This window comes from Crinia signifera, chromosome 19 (assembly GCF_055691185.1).
Source record: "Crinia signifera chromosome 19, ASM5569118v1, whole genome shotgun sequence".
Taxonomy (NCBI): domain Eukaryota; kingdom Metazoa; phylum Chordata; class Amphibia; order Anura; family Myobatrachidae; genus Crinia; species Crinia signifera.
Window position 1 is genome coordinate 110,597,967 of NC_139226.1, and position 23,870 is coordinate 110,621,836.

General features: G+C 42.2%; 1 long non-coding RNA gene across 1 annotated transcript in view; it reads right to left on the reverse strand.

Moving 5' to 3' along the window:
• Positions 1 to 7,447: 7,447 nt before the first annotated feature.
• LOC146042045 (uncharacterized) overlaps positions 7,448 to 23,870 on the reverse strand; it is a 28,836-nt gene continuing 12,413 nt past the window's right edge. The window contains exons 2-4 of the long non-coding RNA XR_014463718.1: positions 23,064 to 23,129; positions 22,409 to 22,920; positions 7,448 to 8,280 (exon numbers count right to left, since the gene is read on the reverse strand). This is a non-coding gene — a long non-coding RNA (uncharacterized LOC146042045). The remainder of the gene's footprint in view (positions 8,281 to 22,408; positions 22,921 to 23,063; positions 23,130 to 23,870) is intronic.

Genomic DNA, 23,870 nt, shown 5'->3' on the forward strand with positions numbered 1-23,870 from the left:
TTACAGCGGGAGAGCCGCTGGATTTTTGTCTTAAACACCTTGGCCCCAAAAGGGTTAAACGAGACACTTGGTTTACAGTGCTTTCTTTGATAATATATTTTTTTTTTTTTTTTAAATGTCAATTTTTCATTGTCATTTTGTGTTTATATCAGCTACTTTGCGCAGATGTACAAGTTTTTCATGTATGTTTTTCAGGACTCATCCCAAGCATAGGACCGGGATTTATCCCTTTTGATCCGTGGGCAGTTTTGTGACAGCATTATGAGCGAGCTATTATAATGTATTTGTGTTTATTATCATGTATTTCATGACGGCATTTACAGTTTTTTAGCTTTGTACACATATTGTATTCATGTACTACTGTTGTTGTTGCCTAGGCAACAGTTCATAGCGCTCTGACTCCGGCACAGGACTCTGACGCGTTGGGCCTGTCTCTCAGACGGTTGTCTGATTGGCCGACCGAACGTGCGTCTCAGCCCGGCTGCTGGAGTTCCGGGTAACAGCTGATGACGTCATGACGCCTTCCCGCGTTGCCCTGGCAACGCGGTATGCGGAAGTGGCGCCTGACGCTGTATCCCGGCTGTTTTGTGTCTGCTTCCAAGATGGGCGTGCAGTTATGCGTGTCCGTTGGCGGGAATGCTAGACCTAAACAGGTGAGCTCTATGTTTTGTCTTGATTGTGGGGGTGGCGGGAACCAATGGGATTGTGCAGTATCTGGTATATATTGTGATGTATACATTGCCATTTTGTGTACTGCTGTCCCTGACGAATGGGGGTAACCCCGAAACGGTTGGAATAAATCCTTTTTATCTGCAACAAAGCCTGTCGAGTGCCGCCTCATCTGTACCCTATATATATATATATATATATATATATATATATATATATATATATATATATATATACAGATGGGGCCTGGCTTATCTTTGCAGGGGATGGCGATGGCAACGCCATCCGCCATCCTCCGCCACCTGCCATCTGTATTTGCGAACAGGGATGCGTGCGCATAAGATGCGCGCGCGTCCCCTTCCGACGGCTTCCCCCGGGTCCCCGCCGGCTTGTCGGTGGTCACCCGGGGTCCCCACCGCCTCCCCACACCCCCATAACCCTGTCCATCTCCCTGAAGCGTAGACAGACAGGGTCCCGTTGGCCCGGCGCTCGGACACTGAGACGCGCGTGCCCTGCTGCTGCGTGAGCCCTGCTGCTGGCGGATCGCCAGCGGTGATGTTCTGGCGATTCGCCAGCAAAGATGAGCCCGGCCCCATCTGTATAAATATATATATATATATATAATTATTATTAACTGTTATTAAACCACAAGTGATGGTCCCTGAGAGTCTGAGGGGGCCCCAAACCCTCAGGAATCTTAAGTCTTAATACCACTTCTATTGAAAGTAATGGGAAGGGTACTGTGAAAATGTCCCAGGCAACGGGGCAGCCCACCCTCCCAGCTTCACTGACCGGCGCCCACCCCCCCTGGCCGCACTGCACCGCACGTGTAAGTATATATGCGAGTCGGCCGGGGCGGGTTTTTTTAATTAGGGAAGCCAATTCCGGGATCCCGGGCATTTTTCAATCCCGAATCCAGGATTGAAAAAATGCCCCAGGATTGGCAACCCTAGTGGTGACCTGATGGGGCTGCTTGGGCACTATGGCTCCACAACTCGCCTTTCCTTACCACAGTGCCGCCAATACTGGCTTGTAAATCCTCGTACTGGTAGCGGAAAAATGGTGAAGACTATTTGTTTAGATTATTTATTTAAAATCACTGCCATAAACAACCTCAAAGCAATCCACCAGAAGACACCACCCATACTGACACCACTGACAAAAATATCACAACATACAGTAAGCTATATTTAGACAACAATATTTGTAATATATCTCCTGAATAAATGTTGAATTGTATACATCAGTACTACCACCTGGATCCTCTACAGTACAGATATACCCTTTCACAACAATGCCGGGCACATTCATCGCCGCAATGCTATGCCTCTCTAGGCTGCATATGCTCTCTCGCATGCGCGGTTTTACCATGCATACCATAGCAGTCCTGTACACTGAGGTCTGAATTCACAACTCCGTCTGATGGTAGGGGTTTGCGCATATTCATGCGCGAATATGCGCATATGCAAACCTCCTGCATTCGTTCAATGATAGGCAGACAGGGGGCAGTCGCTGGGGTCTGCTCAACATTTTATGCACAAAAATGGTGGGCGCGCCCATGGAAACACCGGGCTGACACCTGAGAAAGCACAGGTTTCCATGCGTACTTGGGGCAGGTGGCCATCACCGTTCAAGATAGAAGTACAGTAAGTACAGACTTACTTTTATCTATGAAGGGTGGAAAAATCACGATGAGCAACCGTCAAATTATTTTTTTCTCTGTGTGGCCACATGCGAGCTGATGTGTAAGTGTACACACCCGCTTGCATGGTAGTGCGAGGATTTGATTGGCGGTGAGGACGGGACGTGCATTCGGTAGGGTGACGTTTACCTGATCGCTAGGGCCCCATGTACCATTTAAGCACACCTGTTCTTCTGCAGGACAACTGCCATGATGCCTATGTATCCTGGCAAGGCTACAATAGGATACATCTGCATTTCACTATTTTCTAAACCTTACAAAAGGACATCTAATAATGTGTTAGCTCAGAGGATTATTTGTCACTTAACACTTGCTTTATGTAGGCTTATAAATATCGAAATTATAAGCTCCTATTATGCTTACTGCTGAATTCTAAGCATAAAAAACTGTAAGAGAAAAACCTAATTAAGCTATCACCAGTTTTGCCTCAATGAGGAAAAAATTGTTACAGGAATAGTAATAAGATTTCCCAATGGATCAAAATTATTCTACATTATGTTAATTTAAATTAAATTGTTACGAGTCGGATGAAAATTTGCAGCAAGACCAGGCGAAGGCTGAGACGCTTGATGACAGTCAGCGCACAATTTCACTTCTCCCGCTTTCCCCAATCATCTTAATAGAAAGAGTCTCGAACAATCTCATATTTCAAGATCCTTAGTTTTGAGCTTGTAGTTGAAATGACAAACATTTATAGCAATTGACCAATTAAGATGGGGCTGCTGATCAATGGTATTCATGCTGATGTGAAAATGCCTGCAGATAATAGCTGTATTGATATAGTTAGTTCTAAAGTCATCCCATTACTTTAGTAAAAACTTGTGTATCATGAGAAATAAAATACCTCATACTGCGTATTATTACATACCTATGTTAAAGTAATTGGTAATAGTGCCTGGTGGATGTCTAATATCCTTACAATTTATATTAGGCAGGCCAAAAACCGATATTGACAGATCCCTGGATCACTATAGGAGGAAAAAACACACTATCCCTCTGTTGAGCTGTACTGTAACCCAATGTGGGTATTGGTGCAGTATGGCGTAATGGTGTGTGCGTGCACTGGTGCAGTGTGGTGTAACCCTGTGTGATGAAACCCTATGTCTGTCTGCTGGTGCTGTGCAGGGGAGAGAAGGAGAAATGATGATGAGGATTGAGGTGGACATCTACCATGGTATAATATGTATAAGGGGTTCTTCTATGGCATAATGTGAATAAGCGGCTCTACTGGGTATAACATTAATAAGGGGTACTACTGTATGGTGTAAAGTAAACAATAGACACTACAGTGTGGCATAAGGTGTACAGTATTAGGGACTCTTCTGTGGTGTAATGTGCATAAGCAGTTCTACTGTGGTGTAACATGCATAAGAGTACTAATGTGTGGTGTACTGTGACTGAAGAGGTTAATAATACTCTACGAACAAAAAAGGTGGTTTTGTAAAATTGAAATCATAAAATGGGATGACTAATCAGAGCCAAATCCAAATCTATAAAAAATGGCAACCAAGGCGGGTGCTTAGTTCCTTGGGTGCCACAAGGGGCCTCACTGCTGCCTCTGGTCATATTATTTGTTTTCCAAGTGTAAATCTGTTTGACGCAGGGCCCAAATTATAAGGGAAAGCATGGATTGCATGTTACACTGAGCCAGCATTTCTAGGGATAATGGCAGTGCTGGTTTGACAGTAGCCTAGTCTCACAGTGCAGCAGGGCATTCATTCTGGCTTCACTGTCTTCTCTGTAGTGGTCAGAGTCAGAAGAGCATGTGTTGGGCCCTGGAAGGAGGAGCTCAGCACATACAGCATGATTAGAAAAGCCCTGATTGTAGTAACCAAGTTAGCTCATTACACATCAGGCTTCCAAGTCCTTTTACCTGCTGCTTCCTGGCCTAGGATGCTAATCAGCTAATGTCAGTGGTGCATTGGTGCCTCATCTTATTTAGTATCCTGACATTCCAACTATAAGCTGCTTTGGGATCAGCTGACTCTAGCAGCCTTTCACAGAAGAAGGCACCCTATTGAAGTACAGACCAGAGCCAGAACAAATTGGCTCCTATGACCTGCTACAGGTTCCTGACAACCAGGGCAGCCGAGAGGAATGCCGGGCCCCGGTAAAATTTTGGGGTGTGGCCTAAGTGTGGGAGGTGTGGCCACCTCTCACGCTTAGGCCACGTCCCCAAAATGTTTACAGGGGGTGCAAGAAAACTCTAAAAACTCTAAGCTCAGCAGCAGCGCACACCTACAGCATGTGCTGTGCTGACAGCAGGCTTAGCATGAGCTCTCACGCTGTCAGTGAGACGCTCATGCTGAGCCTGCTGTCAGCACAGCACATGCTGTAGAAGTGTGTGCTGCTGTTGCTGTTCGGGAGTGGTCGGACCAGGGCCACTGCCGGGCCCCTCCAGTCACTGCAGTTCACGGGGTGCGGAGCAAGAACAAGAGTGTGTCACATGGTAATACCTCTAAAATGTCCTATAAGGGGCATGACTTTGCATGCCATGAGTACCCCGAACAGTGCAACACTGATTGTCACTCACCCAAGAGATGCTGCTGTAGGGAGGAACATGAGGAAGGAGTACCCTCACTCAGTAAATATTGACTAAATGACGTCTTGCACTGACATCTGCAAATTGAATTGAATCCACTGAGTGCTACAATACTAACAGCATCTGTAAATCTTCTCATTTTTTTTCATTGCACCAATTTCTATCACCAGCTGTCTACAAATATTAAATGGGAGATGTATCAATACTCGGAAAGAGATAACTTGGAGAAGTTGCTTTGGACAATGGCTTCACTACATCACTATACATTGCTTCATACAATACAAAATATAGCGCCCCTGTTATCCTGCTCAAATAGTCACCCAAAAGACATATCATGACTGCCAAGGATATTTTTCTAGCCTGGTGCATCAAATTGGAACTGCTTACGCTAATTTTGAACATAAATTGTTTACACTTCAAATTTCAAAAATGTAAAGATATTTCAAAAATATATTTTATTTAGGATTTTTATTTTTCAAAGAGACTCACACCTTGAGTATAGCAATGATCTAAGAGGGAGAAAATCATCAGTTATTATTTGGATAAAGATCCCACACAGGTCGGTTTCATAGAACAGTAAAAATTCTGTCAATAAGGAAATAAAAAAAACAAAAAAAACAAAGAGGTATTGACAACAGTGTTTACAGTACATGAAGTGAATTAGAGAAGGAAGAAACAAAAGTAATCCATATACAATGTATAGTATAGATGTGCTATGTCTTGTCCATAAAAGTGATTTTAAGATTATTGATTGGATGACCATGTTTACATTACTTACTGAGATATGGTATTTTTTTTCAATAAATAATATTAAACACTATATATTAAATTGAAATCTAAAAGTATTTTAGAGTGCTGTCCCTGATAAAATACTTATACTAAAAAGTCTTCATCCAGTGTGTGAAGTTTTTCATTTGATCCTCTCCTCATTGGATGATTGTGCGTAAAAACAAAAGGAAAAGACACATGTGTAGAATAGTCAGGGAGTAAATAACATTAAATGAGTACAGGGTTTGTTGGAAGTTAACAATTGGAGATCTGACGTACCATACTAACATGTATACTGTGCATAAAGGTATCCTTAACATGATGGTCTTTATTCCTCACCAGATTCATATTTTACACCCAGTGTAGGTATATGTGTGTGACAATATTCTTTTCACTCACAACAGAACAGAAGAAATCATATATAGTGGTTTCTTTAATATAGGGGTGTTCCCAACTCATGGAGATTAATCTCATCAAGGTTTCTTTATATGTCCAACTCCACCAAGCCACACGAAATATTCATTTTTAAAACACTTTAATTATTCCTGCTGTTCCAAAACCATAGCAGTTAAAACAAAATAAGATAAAAATAGTCTTTAGATAAAGTTAGAATCCAATTCTCCAAAAATATAACACAAATGGTATTTCCACAATGTCATGGTTCAGCTGGTATTTAGGGAATAAACTTTAAATAGACAGTCCGAATCAGTTCCTTGCAAATTAAAATTTAGTTTAGTATATTGATTTCGGATTTCACCATATTAGGCCTTCTTAGTGCAATTAAAAAAACCAACGCGTTTCGATTCAAGGTCAAGTAATTTTAAAATTGTGATTTCTGAACTGGAAAGAAAATGTAAAATTCCAAATGCTAACTGCAAACCTCGAACATGATATCCAAATTTCGAACCATATATATTCGAACCACATATAACTGGTGATCGTACCAGAAACATAAAGATGGGCATTAAACCAGAAACATTTTATCAGACTTCAAACCAGTTTATTTAATACAGACATAAATATACCAACTGTACTCCCAGAAAAAAAGACTACATAATAAGATTTGTGGCCATTCATTGCTAATAACATTACCTTCCGCAATACAGATTATAACTATGTCATATTTATTTCCATCAACATATAATTCATTTTTTTTAGTAGCTTTACAAATAGAAGTAAGATAGACCTTTCAAATAGATGATGCGAATGCCTGCTATATAGTATTTGTAAAGCTGGCATCTCCATATTGTGTGAGCCATTATATATATATATATATATATATATATATATATATATATATATATATATATATATATATATATATATAGACAGCACTTACCTATCCTGGGAACCAGGTTAGGAAACAGACCAGCACTCACGTAGTTTGAGTTGAAGAAAAAAAAGGTGTATTTTCAAAACATTATACAAAGTGTAGTGCAGCAAGGCTGACCCAACAGCCGTTTCAACTGGAAGCCTTTCGTCTGACGAAAACTGGAAGGCATCCAGTTGAAACGGCTGTTGGGTCAGCCTTGCTGCACTACACTTTGTATAATGTTTTGAAAATACACCTTTTTTTTCTTCAACTCAAACTACGTGAGTGCTGGTCTGTTTCCTAACCTGGTTCCCAGGATAGGTAAGTGCTGTCTATCATTATCCCTCTTGGACCCTGCACCGCATCATTCCTTCAACATCTGAGTGCCGTTTTGCTTCTATATATATATATATATATATATATATATATATATATATATATATATATATATATATACAGTAACCCTGTGCATTTGCAGTAGCTTTTTATATTAAGTTAAATCCTTCTACCTTTAAAGTAATATAATTTTCTCTTATTAGACAGTGAATATACTGTATATTGAAGTCGTGTATGGCCTATCCTGTAGTTTCACAGACTGCGGGTATTTTACATTCCACTACTAGGCTGATAGAATGATTAATCACATCCAGGAAATAAATTGTCTGTACGGTGAGATGTTCAATATTGTCAGGACGGGTTTTAAGATCTGAGGCCAAGTGCGAAGATTGACAGCTTAACTGAAGGTATGCCTGGTTGGGCCCTGGCGAGGTTGCCAGTGACTAGGAAGGGTATAGTTTATCTGCATTGGGCGGCATACTGATAATATTTCTGGACAGGTGCACAGAATTGGCAATTGAATTATAGTAAAGAGTTCCGTCCTCATATCCTTTAGTGGTTTTATCATTCACAATATGGGATTCCTGGCTCTAAGCGCAGGCTAGACAGAGCCAGGATCCACTGCAGAATGAACCAGACAAGTCGACATATTTCATGTTAAACTCATGAACTCATTGCAAATAATTAGTGTCTAATGAAACAAATATTTGGAGTGATACCCAGGAGAGCAGGTTTTCAGTACACGGAACATTGGGAAAATGGTCTATTGGGGGAGTTTATGGACTGCAGCACATCAGAGGTTTGTACACCCATTTAGGTTCATTTGCTGCTGGGTGTGACAGATGGTTGTTTAAAATATGAAATCCTGATCTGCTTGAGAACCTTGTACATTGCCGGGAGCCAGTCAGTCAGCACCAGGAAAGGGCACGGATTCAGACAGGAATGGATTCACTGGAAAATACAAATACAGTGTATCAGGTCCTATATCATTGACCCAAATTTCCCGACCCCATGTTCAGATTATAGCTAATGACTGTAACTAATTAATACTTCCTGTAATTCTGTCAGTAAACTAATTGACAGATTAGCATTTATTTCTCCAAAACAGCCATCAGATCGTTGGTAGTTTATCAGGATTACAAACTTCGGTGTCTCCTTCCGCGAACACTCTGCCATCTGTGGTTGATAAGGAGGACATCTATGCCTCATCCCAGGCTCTTTGTTGCATGTGGAACTTGACTTGTAATTTTGTACAGGGAGTGAGCGCTGCCTCTCCAAATATTGGTTATTCAGACGTGATTGCAGCCCTGAGATTTTACAAAGTGGGCAATTATCGAACCACTGTGCATGTCTATGGGCCGCAATGCACGTGTGCGACACCTGCCAGCAACAAATTTCAGCAAATTTTCAATTGCAAGCTCACCGCAGTTTGATTGACAGGAAGTTGCCGTTTGTGGGTGGTAACTGTTTTCAGGGAGTGTCAGGAAAAAATGCAGGAATGCCCAGGTGTTATCAGGGACAGTTTCTATTATACTGGCAGAGTTCAGTAGGTCCTGGGTTATGAACAGGTGCAAACGTATAATTCGGGCCCCACAGCAGAGTTCACAGCAAGGCTTCCAGCACAGGAAAGCCTTGCTGTGAACACTGCTGTCTATTTACCATTGTAGATCAGACTTCTGTTAGAAAACTAGAGTCACAAAGGAACTCTGATTTCTTTCTCTCTCTACCTGCCGATCCATCACCAAATTGTTATGTACACAGTACCAATTGAATGGCTCTTTACTATGACCCCTGATTAAGTCATGTTTGACGAAATACGTTGGCTTTCATCTTCTTGATTGATGTACACATGGCTGTTTATGCAAAGAAATTTTGACGGACCTCTGTCTACATGCAAGGACATTAAAACTGTCATAAGCTGAATTTTATGAATACATTTTATTTTATTGTTACTTATGTATCTGTCTATTGATTAGTAAATTGAATTGACTTGCTACTAGCGCCGTCAGGGACCTTTCTCTGTCTCTATCACTGGATCTTGTCTAACAGGAGATCCTCCTCTGAGGAGCTGGTCTGATCAGTCACTAGCGCGGTTTGGGGTCCCCTTCTCTCTCTCTCTCTCTCTCTCTATATATATATATATATATATATATATATATATATGTATATATTATCTCATGATAAATGCATTTGCTATATGGTACTTCAGTTTATATTTATCTGTATAATAAAACTGGAGGATGTAGCGCAGGTTCATCTTGCAGACTGTAAATATAGGAGTTAAAAGCAGACCTGCATCTACTGTAGTTTATTTGGGGTTAAGAATGAGTCTAAATACCACATTACTTTAAAGTTAAAAATAATACATAGATATGGAATATAAAGACTTAAAATCGTAATTAGTTGCAGATGCCAGACAGAGAGCACACTGGACTGGTAATGTGCACTATGTATGAGATTGGTGTACATTGTAGAGATCATGGCTTAATATAATAGACTCTGTGGGGTAGATGTATGAAGCAGTGATAAGGGAGGAGAAGTGAGCCATAGGAGAAATGGCCCATGGCAACCAATCAGCAATGTCAAAGTCACATCTGTCATTTGCATAATATATCATTATACAAAGCAACTGATTGGTTGCCATGGGCCACTTCTACTCTGGCTCACTTCTCAATTATCACTGCTCATAAATCTACCCTAGGGATTTCTTTTAAAGGGGCAATCCCTTACAAAGCAAGGGATTGCCCCTTTAAAAAAAATGAAGCTTGGTCTATTAAAATTGTCCGCAGGTTCTAATAATGAAGCCCTGTGAGTTGATGGAATGGTTGGGGGTGATAATAAGTAGCATGGCCACTGAATTTAATGGAACTGCACAGCATAGCCAGGGCCCTGGATTAGTTGGGCCTGTGAAGGGAAACAGTGGAAGCAAAATTAGCTGATACACTGATGAGCAATGTGGACTCTGGATTAGTTAGAAGTGACATGTTGATCTTTTGTTATGAGCCGATTCCAATATAGTTTCTCTTTAATAAAGTCAGAGTGTGTGAAATTGCCCATCACACCTGACTGCCTCCCCCCACTCTGCCATGTAGAACATAAAGTAAACCACTTCCCATCTGCTTGAGAAACGTTTTACTTATATGAGAGCACATTCTGCTGCACACCAAGGAAGTTTCACATGCTGCCATAATTATTGTAGATTTGGTAGCTGAGATACAGTAGAGCGCTTTTTACGGGAGCTGCAAGAGGTTCAGTTAATAAAACCTGATAAACTGGTGCGGTTATTTATAGTGCCTAATAAAACATTACTATCAGGGAGAAATTTAATGTTTAAAAAGTGCTCCTTAATTATGTAGATGCCCACTGTCTGCCTCGGCACCTGTGATCTGTCCGTCTGATAGCAAAAGGAGCAATAACGAGGCTTCTTAATTAGCGTTTACTTTCTATTTCTAAACCAAACATGTTAATCCTGTATAGGGGAAATAATCAGCCGGCTAGAGGATATTTTAGCTTGCATGCCAACTTTATACTCATTGTACATACAGTACGTTCAGCTGTGTATGACCTTTCCCCTTATCCATCAGTATTTAGTATGGTTTATATTTGTCCATTCTCGTAAAGATTTAGGGATCTATTTACTAAGCCTCAGAGAGAGAGACAAAGTACCAACCAATCAGATCCTTTCATTTTTCGAATACAGCCTGTAACATGGCAGGAGCAGATTGTCTGGTTCTTTATCGTTATAATAAATAGACCCATTTTTAGTCAACCACTTGTCCGTATTATACCAAATCATCCTCAAAAGTTGTGTATGTAGAGGTCCAGCATTATTAGCAATCACAGTCTACATCTAAGAAGTATCCATCTAGGCCAGTGGTTCTTAACCTCGGGAGGTGCACAGGCAGGGCCGGATTGGCCATAGACCTTACAGGGAAGATCCATGGTAGGCCGGCGCACCTGGGAGGTCACCTACTACGCAGTGACTTTTTGAAGATGTGGCCCTAACCAGAGTAGTGGGCCCCTCTCCTTCTGTTTCCCACACAAACAACCTTTGCCGGTTGACAGAGCAGATTAGCTGATGCTGCAAATACTCATCTAAGGAGGGCGGCCATTTATATATTTATATTAACATCTGTTAAATGGTGAGGAGTTGGTGCTATCTGCAGGTGTAACAATGTCTGGGGTGTTTCGTTGCTCCACTGGGGAGAGGTGGGGATATTTGTGATATTTGGGATTATGGTAATGAGTTGTTTGTATGCTTGATGGAGGTTTTGGGGTCTGTTTTCCATCTCAGTGGGGGGAGGTCTAGTAGTATTTGAAATTTGGAGGTTTGTATATTGTCACAGCAGCTTAAAGGTCTGGAGGCCACTAGACTGTCAAGAATATTGAAGCCAACGGCTTCCACACAGATGAATTGATGCATTAATCTCACCTACAGTATTATGGTGTTGGTTCCCCCTACATTTGATTTGGTGCCATCCACGCAAGGACACTTCTAAAAAATAATTCAGGGTCTCTTTTAGTTCCTAGTCCAACCCTTTGCACCGGTGTACTCATTATTTATTCACACATTTTAAAAGATCAATAATTATTTCACTTCTTAGTGGAGACCTGGAAAATGTGAACTGTTGAAGGTATATCCAGTAGCTGAATGACTGCAATGCACTCAGGTGATCCAAGCATGGCTGCCAATAGGGGTGTGCTGTCTGTACAGCTGTCTGAAAGGGCCCGAGCAGCTCATTTTGACTACCGCAACCCCCCCCCCCCCCCCCCAACTGCCTCTGCTGCGCTCATTGTGCTAAGCAAAGCAGGTTCCGGAGCGCAGGCTTATTCAACCCAGGATGCCAGCGGCCAATTAAAATGCTGCCCGGGTTTTGAGCCAATCAGAGCTTGCCAATCAAAGCGGCTGCCGGTATGTGAGCTCTGATTGGCGCACCAGCCGGAGCTGCATTTTAATTTCCCATCAGCATCCTGAGTTGAAGAAGTCTGCGCTCTGGGACCTCCGAGCTGCAGCTCAGTGAAAGAAGAGATGGGGGAGCAGGACCCGGGTTATGGTAATCATGCGAGGAAGGGGGTCCGGACTGGAAATGAGTTCCAGAGCACAAAATTCCTGATGGCAGCCCTGGATCCAGGTGTTTAGTATGACCAACAGGGGTCTTATGGCCTGATTCAGAGGTGCCCGCAGATCATGCACAGCTGCGATTAGTCACAGATTCTCAGGTGCAAAAATATGCCAGTCAGTTTAAGCGTTCCTCTTGTGTACTTTTTTTATTTGCCCATTTAAAATGTTAATATTTTTCTATTGATCTGTACTGGTATGGCAGTGATAGTAGAAGGGTCAGGGCTATGTATAACATTATCTGCTAGAGAGGTAATCAAGGAAAAGCAGGTAGAGTTGACAGAGCTGTTTACTTATCTCCAATGACCTTCAGCCAACTGAAGTTCACTAATCAATGCACTCTAATTGGCTGCTGGTTTATTGAGGAACACAAGCAGTGCTATCAAATAAGTGTTCATTGATAAGATCTCCAGCAGGAGTTGTCACATGTTTGAGTTCAGTACTAGACAGGGTCTCCATAAGCAGTACGGCTGGCATAACTTACTGCATGTATCAGGCAACTGGGCGGACAGAAACATTTACATTTTTTAAAGTCTGAATTAGAGATTGATGCCAACACGGTAGCAGGTTTTATTTTAAAATAATGAAGAAGGCATAGTGTTATGGCTTGGATTGCAAAATATGATCATTTAGAATATGATAACCAATTTAGCATGTGTTATTCATGTCCACGAGACATTAGCATATGTTAGCACAGCTGTAGCTACTGCTCCCATCTATCTGAGTGTGGCCCATTATCATTTGATTATTTTAGTTATAATAGCCTATGGGCTATGGTTTAGCATTTTCATTTGGGGGAGATATTCCTGTTGCGCCCACTTGCATAGCCGGATAACCACACAATACCGATACCGGCACCCAACAACCGCCAGAAGACCAACGCTTGATCCCAACATTAATAAGGATGGCCACGCCACAATCCCAATTGCTGGCATGCTGAACTTATGAATATGACACAGAATTGTATTGCAGCTTCCTTGCAGAAATGCCATCCAGTCGTAAATCAGACCCTTAATCTGCCCTCCCCTGCCCTGTGCTATTTATTGGAGACGTATTACAGGGAGTATTGATACAACCCGTGTGCATCAAGGGCATATTTGCAGAACTGCAGGCAAATGCAAAATGATGGTGCTTTCCTTATCCATGTATTATGCTTTTCTTGTGTTATAGTTTTTTTTTTCTTAGACTCAAAATAGAGAATAGTACATACTGTATTACAGAGGGTTTTATAAAGTTACCTACTGTAAGAATAATAATAGCAAACCATCTAACTGTCCCATTTTTTTTAGGACTGTCCCACTCACGGGCTGCAGTGACTCACGGTGGGGAGCAGTTGGGAGTTCCTCTGTCACTCTCTACTCCATATATAAATAATGTGCAAATGCGCACATCATCTATGCATGGAGACAGAGGGTCTGCAGGCATGACCAGCAGCTTACAGAGTACTGACCATGTCCCCATAGTGATGACAGAGTGAGGCGTCATCGCCATGAAGACACACCTCTTCTAGTGAAGCCACATCCTCTTTGCGGTACCGGCACTTCTTTCCTATGCAGGAGTTGTGACTACAACAGAACCGTTGTTGGGATTTATGATAAATGTGCAGTTTGCATGCAAAACAAATGGTTAAAAACATGATGTTGCGGAAAACCCCCTGAATGTAATAATGAATGACCTCAGCTGATATACGGATGTATCCCCCTTTTACCCCCCAATATTTTCTATGGGAGCTGCTTAAATGTGAATTGTAGCAAGCGCCATATGTAGCTCCCTCTGCAGCAATGCTTGCACATTTGTTGGGTTGCAATGTTTTAGAAACAAAGTAATACTGATTAGAACACAACTCCCCCAGATACTGTACATGAAATGAAATCTGGATGTTTTTGAAGTGTATCTCAGAAGATGAACCTATAAAACATCCTCTATTTGAAAGATTATTAGGAGATGTAAAAGTGTCTGCCAAACCAGATGCATGCACAATCGGGCAATTCCGAGAGGTCCGCAGAGGTGACGGGGCTGCTCGGGAACCTCTGATGTCCTAAATTCATGCTTCATTAATGCATAGTATACCATATGCTGCTGATAACACTACTTCCCAGAAAGACAGATTTCATACTAATTAAACAATTACTTTCTAATGAAGTGTCAGCACAAAATGCATCGGATCTCCACAAACCCTGTCTAGGGGAGAATTCAGCCCAATTTAGACGGGCGGAGGGGAGCTGAGTCATTTGGATTTCTGGTTATAAAAAGAGAGAGGGCAGTGAGTTTGTGCTAAAAATGTTTCTTTTATTAGCCAAGCCACATAATCAGGTAATTGCGCAATTAGGTCTAAATGTATCACTTAAATCAGCCTTGTTCCACTACATGGAAAAAAGCTTTGAAATAAAACTCTATTTACACTCAGTTTCCTGAAAATATAGGCGCTAATTCTGAATCAAACGCATCTACGGTAGCATATCCGTATGGCCATGGCATCCTGTATGCTAACATAATAAATGCACCACGTCTAACCCAAAAATCTGGGACAGGTGCCCTTTGTTGTTCACTATGGCACATACACAGGGAAATGGTATGCTAATATCAGCATGAAAAGAGAGGACTTTTAACTGACAGACGAGAGCCATTAGAGAGCCATTGCTGGCTAGCACCAAGAGGTCTGGCTGTTGGTACAGAGCTGCACGCTGGCTCTAAGGCTAAAAAGGACATAACCAGTGGTGGGATTCAAATAAATTAACAACAGGTTCTATGACACTTCTCACACATAACAGCAGCAGCACCCCTCCAAACTCTCACACACGTAATACCCCAATGGCAGAACCTGGAATGTTGTATATTATACAGTATGCAGCGGTCTATATGACAATTTGATGCCGGCGGCTTAACCCTCTCCTGTTGGCTTCGGTGACAGGGACGTTCCTCCAAGATGCAATATTACAGGGCAGGTAGCAGCAGTCTTCATCTTTGCACACTGCTGCTGCATGCTCTCTCTGCATTGCCGGCTGCTGTCAGGCACATTAAAGGGAGCTTCTAGCAAACATCGCTCACTGGTTGAGCAGCGGTGGGCTGTGGGAAGCAACCCCCCCCTGCTCATGGCCATGAGAGGGGCTGCCGCAGAGTCTGGTCCCTATGCATGACATGAAAGGAGGAGCTAAACTGGTTACCTGGGGAGGAATGAGGGGATCCAGTCACCAGACTGATGCTGCACACACTGCACACTCCACCTTCCCGGTGGCAATTAGCAGTCAGTGGACAAGCCGTGAAGTTGCCCTGTGCAACCACGGCTAGTCCACCTCTAGAAACCACCCAGGTGCTCATTAACAAACGGTTCTGCAGAACCGATAGAACATTAGGTATTGGTTCTACAGAACCTGTGCAAACCGACTGAATCCCACCACTGGCCATAACCCAGAGGTACTTAGTTGTTAGCTGTCCAGGTCCCCTCTTTCCAGCCCCCTACTAACCTAATAGCCTGCCACTGAAGCCTCTGAAAGAAACTCACCAGTTCCTGATGCCTCATGAACTGCAGAGACAGTGGGATAAATGTATGAAGCAGTGATAAGGGAGGAGAAGTGAGCCATTGGAGAAGTATCCAAACAAAAGACAACACTAACAAATACAGGTATGCCAAGAACTATGACAGGCAAGGTACAGAAGAGTATAACTGGCCCTGAAGTTCAGGGCAAACACAGATTTAAAGCAAAACCAGGCCAATCCCTGCAGCACAGAGACAGGCCCCTCAATCCTTAATATGTGCTGCACCTGTGAATGGTATTCCAAGAACATCTTGAGCCAGCTTATTACACCAGCTGGGACTGCTCTCAGAAAACACATTTTTGGCCATTCAGAGGTACTGTAGGCAGGACATAGCAGCAGCACCTCTGGCCACCCAGAGGTACTGCAGACCCAACACAACAGCAGCACCTCTGGCCACACAAAGGTACTGCAAGCCGAACACAGCAGAACCTCTGGCCACCCAGAGGTACTACAGTCTGAACACAACAGCAGCACCTCTGGCAAACCAGAGGCACTGCATGCCAGAAGCCAATTGCAGCACATTTGACAGGCCATAGGTACTGCAGGCCAGATTGATACCAATGGCAGTCCTGACCGTAATGTACATGGGCAAAGCATTTTGTTGTCAGCTTGAGCATGCAGAGCATTTTAATAGGCTTTTTTAGAGATGACTTCAGGTCTAAATTTAATGGTGTGAATGTATGGTTGATGCCCACTTTCTAGCTTACAGCTTCAACTTTTTATGGATGTGCCAGATCAACTTGGTTAGGTGCTTATTTTGAGGACTCCTGGTCAACTTATTATTTGCCACCTAATTGGGTTACAAGGGGCTCATTAGCAATCTAGCTTTTTCCTAATGTAGTTACAGTGTAATTGTCGAGTGAACATTTGTGTAATCACCATGTCACCCACTGGTAATTTTGGGGTGTTTAACACTATTAATTCTTCTCAGGAGTTTGGTGATTGCTGTAGAATCACACAGCCCTACTGATATTTTGGTCATGATTAGGGAGCTAGGCTGTTTCAAATTGAGGTTTGTAATGGTGCATGACAAGAAAGCAAAAGATTGGTGGTGTTTGTGTCGCATTTTGGAGTGGTAATCTACCAGTTGTGGACATGGACAAGTCCCAGAGAAAAATGAATGCTCTGGTATCTAAAAATAGTTTTATAATTGTGTGAGGTGGATGGGGTGGAGAGGGGAAAAGCATCCTTTCATTTGATTTGCCAATACGGTGTCTGTTTTTTTAGACATTGTTTTTAGAGTTTTTAGATGGTTTAGCTTAGTGTTATGGTGGTTAGCCGGCTTGGCTTTCTTTAGCAGGCTTCAGTGCAGCTGAAAAGTTCTGCAGTCCAATGTCTATTTCATAGCAACTCATTTGGCTGCCCTCCCCTTCAATAGACTGTTTTGACCCCATTAGGATGCCTGGCAGCTCCCTCGTTGTGTTAGTATTGGACTTTCACCATTGAGAATGGCAACTTGGCAGAATGGCAGTCTTCTTGTCATCTTGTTGACGTAAGACAGTTTGCTCTGCTCAACTCAACAGTCTTTCCTTTTACCACCATAATCTTAAATAAAAAGTTGAGTGATTTTTAAAGGCCACATTGATGTCCCTGACATTATTTTAGTTGTTTATTAATGATATGTGGTTATTTGCATTTGCGTTTCAGTCTGACATTTGCCATGGATGTCTGAATGTCCTTGCCTAGCTTCCTGCTGCATTGCGGGAGGGGAAATTGGTGTCTTTTTAGCAGCGGACAGCAGCCATGTGGCATTGTGGGTACATCAATATATAATAATCCTATGATTTACCTGCAGAATACATCAAAAGGACAGTGTGGTTTCTTTGTAAGTTTGTTCCTGGCTAGTAAGGTCTTTAAAGCCTTGACTTTTGTGTGTGGATGGGTTGAAGCTCAAAAATAGTTAGAGCAATTATTATTTACTTTCTTGTATATTGTATATTTTGAAAGTTTGTTTCAGTCACCCCATGTATGCAGTTGCACTCTTTGTTGCTGATATCTTTCTGGCTGTTGATAGAGGTGTTACAAAGAGATCAAAATGACTATTGCCGCTGTTAATTCTCTTGAAAAAGTATTGTTCTCAGTAAGACATAGGAGGTTCAGTGAAATGTTCTAATCGAAGCACAGAAGAGGCTCAATGCAATGTGCAGAGCAGGGGTCCAGATGGAAAAAAAAGACTTAAGATTTCAAAGGACCCAGAAACAAAGAAGTGATAATCTCAGTGGTCGGATCGGTGCCAGCTCATACATGGAAGATGGAGAACAGGAGGAGAGGTGAGACGGGAGAGCTAGGCGTAGAGATTGAGGCATCTGGCACACAAAACCAGCCAGTAAATTCTCAGGTACACAAAGGATGATCTATACCAAAAAGCTTCATTATTTGCGTAACCTAAGAGATCTGTTTTAATAACATTTTCTATATTTCAATTGTGTTTCCCTGGGCAAGCAGGACAGGGACAAACTCCACATGAACTAGTTTAAAGTTTTTCTGCACTTTTTGCAAAATGTTGAGGACTTTGTACAGTAAATGTTTTATCCATTTTCTTGTATGGGTTATAACAAATAGATTGTCCAATAATGATTATCAACCATCAGTCTTATGATAAATGGGAGTGCTTTAATCATCAATGGGGACGCATTGATGATGTATATTGGTTGGGATCCCCAACTGGTTATTGCACATTGTAATGAGTTCTAGCACTGGGGACCAACTAAATATGTGCAGAACTAAACTATCGATGACTTAATTATTGATGGCGGCTAGTCAATGGTTAAAAACCATTGAACATTGATAGCACGGTCGTCGGTGGCCATCCCTGCCAGACTGGAAGACGGTAAAGAGGGATAGAAGCTGGAACAAGTTATAGACAAAGTGACTGCATGACAAAGTGGAGCCCATTGCTCAATGTTCCAGCATCCCTCTCCATTGAAAGCTCAGACTTGGGACATGGTCTCACCTAATTCCTATCCCACATTTTACTTTCAGCGACTACGAATGCAGCCATCCTCATCTAGCCATCTCTGGATAGCCATGGTGAGCCATGGCTATCCAGGGCCTATTGTTCTCAGCTGCAATACAATACATAGAACAATACAGTAGGGGATTAATCCTATTAAAGGGCTAGATGAGGATGGCTCTATCTGTATATGACAGCAGGTAGCAGATTAGAGCAACAGACGTTCATGACGCCTATTTCTTAGTATAGTGAACCAACAGTAGCTCCTCTGAATAATTCTCCTGAAAAGCAGAACGTACATCATAGGCGGCAAGTTAATTTTCTCTCTCTTCTGTGTTTCTCTTTTTTCAGTGTACTGTACCTTTCATTACACCTCTTTCTCTAAATATACATTGTATCTCTTTCAATCTCTGTTTCCTATTGGCACTTACTGGATAGATGGAATGGGTCCGGTAAGATATGCCAGCAGTTGGAATCCCGACGATTGAAATACCGCCGCTCGAATCCTGACTGCTGCAATGCTGGTAAGGGGGGGGGGGGGGGGGTGGATCACCCCCCTTATGGGTGCACTGCGCTAGCTATGCAGCGGGCCTGGTGCCTCACTACGCTCGGCACACTATTTTATTCTCCACGACACCCATGTCCAGGACACCCATAGACGGAAAAAGTGCCAGCATTGCGGCAGTCAGGATTCCGACCGCCGGCATATTGACCGCATCCCAATGGAATATATTATTGCTACATATGATCATTAAATATCACCAGAGAAGCTCCCTGATACTAGTGGCTGTTAGATGGAAGTACATATACAGTATGTGTGACCTGCAGATGAATCCCAGTAGGGGCTGGGTACGTATACTAACCCTTTCCTCCTACCCATTAACCCTCCCTACCTGCAGATTAAGCCCCCAGCCTAATCCTCTCCATTAGTGCCTAACCCTAACATCCCCCCCGCAGCTTAACAATAACCCTGCCCCCTTTGTACCTAACCCAGAGGTTCCCAAACGCGGTCCTCAAGGCACCCCAATGGTCCAGGTTTTAGGTATACCCATGGCTCAGCACAGATGGTTAAATCAGACTGACTAAGTTACTAATTAAGTCACCTGTGGTCAAGCATGGATATACTTAATACCTGGACCGTTGGGGTGCCTTGAGGACCGCGTTTGGGAACCTCTGGGTTAGGTACAAAGGGGGCAGGGTTATTGTTAAGCTGCGGGGGGGGATGTTAGGGTTAGGCACTAACCTCATTCTTAACCCGCCCTTACTGCATAAACACCTCCCCTCATGCAGCCTAACGCTAAGACAACCTGGTATGCTAATAATCACAATGCTGACTGTTGGGATTCCGTCATTAGCATCTCCATTGATGACAAGATTCCAGTGCCGGTGTTGTGGCTGCCTGCCAGGATTTCGGCACTGGGATTTCAACAGTTGGTATCCTGATCACCGGCATGGTAACTACATCCCGTCAGATGCCATTCCATTTTTTTTCTGTTAATATCCTCTGTTGAAATTAGTGATTCAATAAAAAAAAAAAGGACTGTGGTGGGATACTCCATATATTGCATGTCAAAGCTTTTGCTGAAGACACATTGGGAAATCTTTGTATAGTGGGATTATCACTGGGGGCAACCCCTTGAAAGATAATGGAATCCATATCTCTGGCTAATACACCCATTTTGGCAAAGAAAGGGCTTTGCACCCTTTAATAAAGAGAACTCCCTAGATCCATCGCATGCTCTCTTTTTCTACCTGTCTATTTTATTCTCTTTGTTTTTTTACTTTTCTTTTAAAATAAATATAGAAAAGAGCTAGGAATGACAGAGAAAATGTGTAACTATACTTACACTTACACTTACACTACATTAGTGTTGTAGAGACGATAAATGTAATCTTTTGTTATCACTACTCATGGCAATAGGAAATGATATACAACCCCTTGCATTCAGGTGCTCCCATTTTCTAACCATGTGCAAGCAGGGACAGAGGCTACATCATAGTTGCCTACCCTCTTGCATTCTGCAGGAGACTCCCTGAAATAGCAGCAATCTCCCTCTCTCCCTCATTAGTCTAGCAATCTCCCTCATGTCACCTAGCCCACATTACACTTTTAAATTTTTTGGGAAAAAATGGAATGAGAGATAGATACATTTACATTGAATCATCAGCACCATTTCCCAGCACATTACCAAGTATAGTAGCTCTTACTAACTGCTTTGGGGATCATCTACATTTGGATATAAGCAGTACTATTTTTCTGGAAAAATAGGTCCAGGAACTCCAGTTCTGGAGATGGACCAATTAAATAAAAAAATAGAGAGAGAGAGAGAGAGAGAGAGAGAGAGAGAGAGAGAGAGAGAGAGAGAGAGAGAGAGAGATGTACAGTATATATTGTATTTAGAAACAAAGGCATTCACAGGTGACTAAAACTTATCTTATGAAAAGTACATTTTGGCCCAGTACAGGTTCAGGAACCCAGTTCCTGATAATGTCATATTTACTTAGAGGTTCAGGAACTGAGTTCCTGCTGGTTCCTGCTGAAAAAGATCACTGGATATAAGTCATTTTACAAGATTCCTTGCAGATATAGCAGTACACGCCCACGCTTCTAGGTGCCACGTTCACAATCTCTTTTCACAATCTCTCCAACTATGGAACTAGACACGCCCTTTGGGTGGTGCATGACACGGCCCCACAATGGGGCGCTGTGCACAATTCTACTACCAACTATAATCTCCCTGAAACTAGTTTTCAAAAGTAGATAAGTATGGGCTACATTTATTGTGCCTAAATTGAATGATAAATCGGCAGACATTAGGTGTTGGGAAAAGACACACAGATAAAATTCAGGGACGGGGGGGGGGGGGGAGTTCAAACAAATTGAGACTATGAAAACAAGCATGTATATGAACTATGGCCCTTATTCTGGTTCATTCGCAAAGGCAAACTCCTTCTCAAATGGACAAAACCGTGTGCTCTGCAGGGGGGCAGATATAACATGTGCAGAGAGAGTTAGATTTGGGCGAGTTATTTTATTTCTGTGCAGGGAAAATACTGGCTGCTTTATCTTTACACTACAATATAGATATCATTTTGATGTAAAACCCCACCCAAATCTAATTCAGTCTGCACATGTTACATCTGCCCCACCTGCAGTACACATGATTTTGTCCATTTGAGAATTAATTTGCCTTTGCGAGTGAACCAGAATAAGGGCCTATGTATACGGGTGTAAAGAGGCATGTCTAGGGCAGGATGACTGCTGGTGAAGCAGGTACATACTGTATGCTGCAGATGTAGATGTTTGAACTATAATAATGAATACTGAAGGTGGAAATATTAAACAGGCTGCACACTGTTAGAAACATTCAGAACTCCCTGCTGTCATGCAGAATCTTATCATTCTTACCATCTCCTAGTTATTAATTGTCTAGTCCCAGGAAAATGTAACTACTTAGAGAATACTCTACCTGGATTGTGTGGATTCTGGAAAGGTTTCTCACTCAGCCTTAACTATGCCACAAAAAGAAAAATAGTTTTTGAAATCACTGCGTCTGACAACATACTGCTGCTTCCCTTAAGATCAGTGCAGTTCACACTGTCAGCTTCGCCTTGCATCTGACAAAACATAGGCGTCTGGCTTATTCTAACAGATTTTTGGCTTAATAAAGCGAATGCTTCTTCTACACAGGGATTTGGATTACTAGTGCAGTATATTATTGTCTGGTAGACTGCACAACATGCAATTGTTTTCCTAAACAACGCCTTTTGAAGATTCCACCGCCAACAAAGGCGGAACCATCTCGATAGCTGGGTTGTAGCCAGACCCGGCAGCCGAGGGCTTGACAGATGAAGATGGTGAATCTGATTGATCCAGAGGACACCGAGTATTGGTTTCCTCTCAACGCTAAGAGTTCTTTTAGCATTGATCAGGTGTATCTGCTTTTCTAATGGGTTTAACAAATGCCCCTTTGATATTGATCTGTTAAAAAACAACAACAAAATAGAAATCAAGACAGAAGGCAGACAGAAAGAACAAAGAGTATTAATGACAAGTCAGAGGGTTGCAGATCTCGTTAGCACTATGGGAAAAAAAAAAACAGATAAATAGAAAACGTACTGTACCTGGTTTAACTGAAGGTGTCAGGGGAAGGCATGTTGTGAGGTCAAGTCACATGAAACTTGCATGCTCTGCAAAAACATGAAGGACCGTAGATCATAAATTGTAATTAAGGGTACATGTCCATGAGGTGCTTTCTGTACTGTGATGCAGGCACACGTGTAACATCTACTAGACCCATGTAACAGTTACCTCAGTCCTTCACCTTGACATTTCCTTCTTGTTATATTGCTCGTCAGTGCTCATTGTAACTGCTACAGCTGCTGAATTAACACTTGGTGTTCATGTATACATTAGGATTGACCATCTTTTTTTTTTTTTCACTCAAGGGTCAAGGACACAGAACATAGCTCGGCACTGACACATGTGAACTCCCGGACCCCGTGTTTTGAAAGGCCCGCAGGCCAATCAGACAAACAAAATGGATGACCATTGACAGGTAAAAACAATGATGGTCATCCATTGCGTAGTATACCACTATGGATGGCCAGTTGCATTATTGCCATCAATGGCAGCCATCGATGGCAATGACAAGGATGGCCATAACTAGTATGTATGCAGTGTTTCCCGATAATAATTAGGGATGGGGAATAGCAATGGCATGCTGGGAGCCCGTGTCATCATGAGCTCCACACTAGTGGTTGTTGTTTTTTTCACATAAAAACTAAATTTTAGAATATTTCTATATTTATTCATCACAAAACCCAGGGATTGGGCCTGTTGTGCTGGAATCAGGATGGTTGTGAGAGAACATGTAAATGTCTATGGAGAGAAAACCATATACAGAATTTATCTGTACATTTTTTCAGGAA